The sequence below is a fragment of the Polyodon spathula genome, chromosome 6 (assembly GCF_017654505.1).
Source record: "Polyodon spathula isolate WHYD16114869_AA chromosome 6, ASM1765450v1, whole genome shotgun sequence".
In the NCBI taxonomy this organism is placed as follows: Eukaryota; Metazoa; Chordata; class Actinopteri; order Acipenseriformes; family Polyodontidae; genus Polyodon; species Polyodon spathula.
The window spans coordinates 45,654,665-45,659,560 of NC_054539.1; positions in this window are offsets into that span (position 1 = coordinate 45,654,665).

Below are 4,896 nucleotides of genomic sequence, written 5' to 3' on the forward strand. Positions count from 1 at the left end.
TGGAGCACAGAAAGAGCTCTCTTTTAATACAGTGTTTACATTATTCTGAAGTGTAGCTTTTTGGGGGAAATCTTTTGTATAATGTATATATTCTTACCCTCAACATAAGGTCCATCTTTTGGATGCTCACAGACTCTGAGGTTATATGTTTAGGTGGATTTTCTCCTGAGTAAGTCTCTTACTTGTTCATTATAGATTTCCAGGTAGCTGTTTATTTATTTATTTATTTTTAAATAAGAAAATTCAGTTTTAAAACTAGAGTTTAACTTGTACTTCTGCTGGCTAAAGCCCAGTGTCCCATGGCTGTATTATCCATCTTTTATAACCATCTGTTATGTTTGGCTCTTTAATTCCAGTCCTCATAAAGCAATATCTTTATATGAGCTTTAACTCTAAATGGTTCAATAAGTCAATGTAATCTCCCAAGGGCCTTGCTCCAATGAGCAGTATCAATAAAATAGATGGCACACTGATGTTTCACATGGATGAAATTGTAATACACTGAACAGCACTATTAAACCCAACCATTCAGGAAGCAAACCCTCCCCCAGTAATATTTTCAAAATTATGCTTTGGTAATGATATTTACATACTGCATTAATGAAGAGAATAGTAGGCACGTTGTTCTATATTTGCTATTCTTATGCTAATTGTGTATAGTCAACTAGAAACTGGCTGTGAACTGACTGTTAGCATGAACTCAGTTGCATTAACTAAATTTGAAAGCCCAAGTATACTGGACCATCACTAGTCAACAAGCTGAATACAGTTAAAACAAACTGATCAATTTAAAATAATAACTCAATTACTCAGTCCTTATTAAATACTGTAAATCATGTGTTTAGTAGTACCTGTTTCTATGAGTTACTGCTATGTTTTTTTCTGTTTGAACTGCAAGAACTGGGCTTTTCAAATAGACTGTTATTTTCCAGACAAAACAACATGATTGTTGTTTGTTTATTAGAATAACCAAAAACAAGCATATACAGCAACTGATTATTATATTCTTCACCATCAAAGAGAGAGTTACTGATGTATGCATGTATCTATTTGCTTATATATTTCTAAAGTCCTTCTCTGCCTTCCAAAGCTCTCTGCTATAAAGCCGTGTTTGATGTAAATCTACCAAACCTTTCTTCCAGTCCACATTAAAAGTGACCTTCATGATAATTTGTACCTCATTAGAAAATGCTAAATAACCATCTCCCAAGAGTAGCACAATCAAAGTAATTGACAGCAGCGTTGCACTGCCTGCCTTACTGTGCAAGATAAAGATCACATATTGGAGGTATCAAATCTGCATGCAGTCTCAAACGTATGGCGCTTTCTTAATCCAATATACCAATCCAATTTTCTCTTTTTCTCTCACATGTTCATCATACCTTTTCACGCATTGATTATTGCTTTCTCTATAACAAACTGCTCCCTTTGTTCCTCTCGTGCAACTACAAAAGCATCATGTTATCAGATCATGCTACCTTTCACAAGCCCTGGTGTTTTAACCCCTTACTTCTCTCTGATCACAATTTTACTGAATTTATTTCCTCTCAAGTTGCTCTTTTTCTCAACACCAATATAACACCAGGAATAGCTCGCCCATGAACGCCTACCTTCACGGACAAATAATTTCATACACTTGCCAAGCTACAGTGACTCTCAAAAGTATTCACCCCCCTTGGACTTTTCCACATTTTATTGTGTTACAACATGGAATCAAAACAGATTTAGTTAGGAGTTTTTGTCACTGATCAACACAAAAAAGTACATAATTTGAAAGTGAAAAATAAAATCTACAAATTGTTCTAAATTAATTACAAATATAAAACAGAAAATAATTGATTGCATAAGTATTCACCCCCTTGAGTCAATATTTGGTAGAGGCACCTTTGGCAGCAATTACAGCCATGAATCTATTTGAATAAGTCTCTACCAGCTTTGCACATCTGGACACTGCAATTTTTGCCCATTCTTCTTTGCAAAATTGCTCAAGTTCCGTCAAGTTGGATGGGGACCTTTGGTGAACAGCAATTTTCAACTCTTTCCACATATTCTGAATTGGATTGAGGTCTGGGCTTTGACTGGGCCACTGCAGGACATTGACCTTTTTGTTTTTAAGCCACTCCAGTGTGGCTTTGGCTGTATGTTTGGGGTCATTGTCCTGCTGGAAGATGAATCTTCTCCCAAGTCCCAGGTCTCTTGCGGACTTCAGCAGGTTTTCCTCCAGGATTTCTCTGTGCTTTACTGCATCAATTTTGCCCTCTATCTTTACAAGCTGAATACTTTTGAGAGCCACTGTAATAAGTGTTGTTTGAGCAGAATTTCAGAGCTGACAGACCAAATTCTAAAATTAAACCATCAATATTCTACCAGTCCAACAACAGAACTATACAAGTAATGTTGTTATTCAACCTGAATTTGATGTTCTGTCTATCTAACAGACTGAACAGTTAATAAGAGATCATGCCATGTTGTATATGAGTATGGTGACAAAGCTAGCAAGCTACTTGTCCACCAATTTCATCAGTCAGAGGCTTCTTGCTTGATCATAATGATCAACTTAGAATCCAGTCCAACCACAGATCAACAAGAGATTAATAGTCAATTTTCGAACTTCTACTCTAAGCTCTATACATCTGAATCACCTGCAGAACCCTCCTTAGTGGATGCTTTCTTTAATGATCTTACCTTTCCTACTGTTGACTCCCAATCTGAGACCTGCTTAGAAAAGCCCTTACAACTGGATGAGAGAGCTGATGCGATTAGAGCTATGCAGAGTGGTAAGGCGGCTGGTCTAGACTGATTCCCAATAGAATTTTACCAAAATAAATAATCCCCATGCTGTCTCCATTGCTGAGATTTGTTCTTTCTGAGTCCTTTGCATCCTCGTCTTTACTCCCATCTCTCTGCCAAGCATCCATTTCTCTGATAATAAAGAAAAACAAAGACCCACTGAATTGAGGCTCATACTGCCCTATTTCTCTCCTTAATGCAGACATCAAGATACTTGCTAAAGTCCTAGCCCAGCTGCTTAAGTCCACTCTCTCATCTATAATTTCCACAGATCAAACTGGGTTTATATGGAATAGGCACTCTTTCTTCAATGTCAGGCACCTGTTTAATGTTATTTATAACATCTCAACACCATCGCATCACGTGATTCTGGTGTCACTCAAGGAACAAGCTGGACTAGGGCAGCATACTGTGGACCGTCGTCTTTGGTGCTCACAGCTAACAATTTCAAAGCTGTCGAGATGGTATAACTAGACACACTCTGTCAATGACAGGCCACAGACTGGAAGACCAAATGAGCTTGGGGGACACGGAAAGTTTTGATTCTTCAGGATGTCTCCTCAGAGATTTGATGGACTATTAACCATTAGCGGTCCATTTATTCAGCGCTTGTCAGGTGCTTCAGGTCCAATTTATTTTCACATGCACTGTTTATTTTACACACGCTGTTTAAAAAGTTTTTTTTTTTTTTTTTTTTACAGTAAAACAGGTTTAAAAGGCACTGCATATCAACAGGACACTCAGTACTGCGTCTCTAGCCAAGCCCCACCCCTTGTTCGCTGTATTTACCAAAATACTAAACTATGTATTGCTAAATTACCCTTTCTCTGGAAGGAGTGTCTGCAAAGAGGTATACTAGTGCCGGGAGATCTGTATGAAGGCAGTGCTATCAAATAATTTGAACAATTGAATGAACATTTTGGCCTACCCCATCACAGGATTGGAGATATTTACAACTCTGGGACCTACTTGTCCAAACCTTTGGCTTAGCCAATGTCCCGCCATAGTATACAAATGTTCCTAATGACATACTGAGTAGATTTGGTAAGTGACACTATGCTCCTACAACAATCTGACAAAAAAGATTCTACACTGAAATCTGTATGGGAGGCAGACTTACAATTGTCACTTAGTGAAGAGCAATGGGATAATATACTTAGAAAAACCAAAACAATGTCAATAGAAGTTCAAACTATGCTTATACAATTTACAATTTTAAATAGGTTTTACTGGACCCCATCCAGGTTACATAGAATTCATTTGAAGGATTCCCCTGAGTTGGAAATATAAATCAGAATTAGGCAGTCCATGCTCTGTGGAGCTGCCCTATACTCCAGGCACTTTGGTCAGAAATTCGTAGAATCCTTCAAAACATTATGAAGGTTAATTTCCCCTCTGCCCTTGTTTATATATTCTGGGAGATCCCTCACCAACTGCAAAACTTCCTGCCCAAGATGCTGACTGGATCCAAAGTGCCTTTGTAGAAATTAAAAAAAAAATTTCTCTCTCTAAATTATATTATATTTCAAAGTACACTTGTTTCTGTCTGCCATTACACAAGTGATGTCTGAAACCAAGTGTTAACTGAATATAGAATGATATTGTACAAGAAAGAAATCAATAAAATATTCATCACAAAAATATTGTACATTTAGTAGTTCTTTACATTTGAACAAATGCATATAGTTTACTACAGGACAAATGCGTATTGTATCATTAACTGGAACAAAACTGTTTGTGTCATTATCTTAAAAAGGCATGAATAGTCGCCTGATGAGAGCTATCAATTAGTCGCTGCACTTGGTATTTTTTTGTGAATAAGACAAATAGTTTTAAACTATGTTTTAAAACACACATTTTTAAATTATGTTTTAAGACTATGTTTTGACGTTTTGTAACTGAACTGTATCCCGCCTACACAGCGTTTGACAGGCTACACAAAATGTCAGTTTATCAGCCGAGATGATTATTGGTTGTTAGTTGTGTTGGAAACTAATTCTATCCTGTGGTTACTTAGCAAAGCCCAGCCACACAGCATTTGATAGGCTGCACAAAACATGACAATAAGGATTTGTGAGGTCATTTCTCAAAGAACCTATGGCGCAT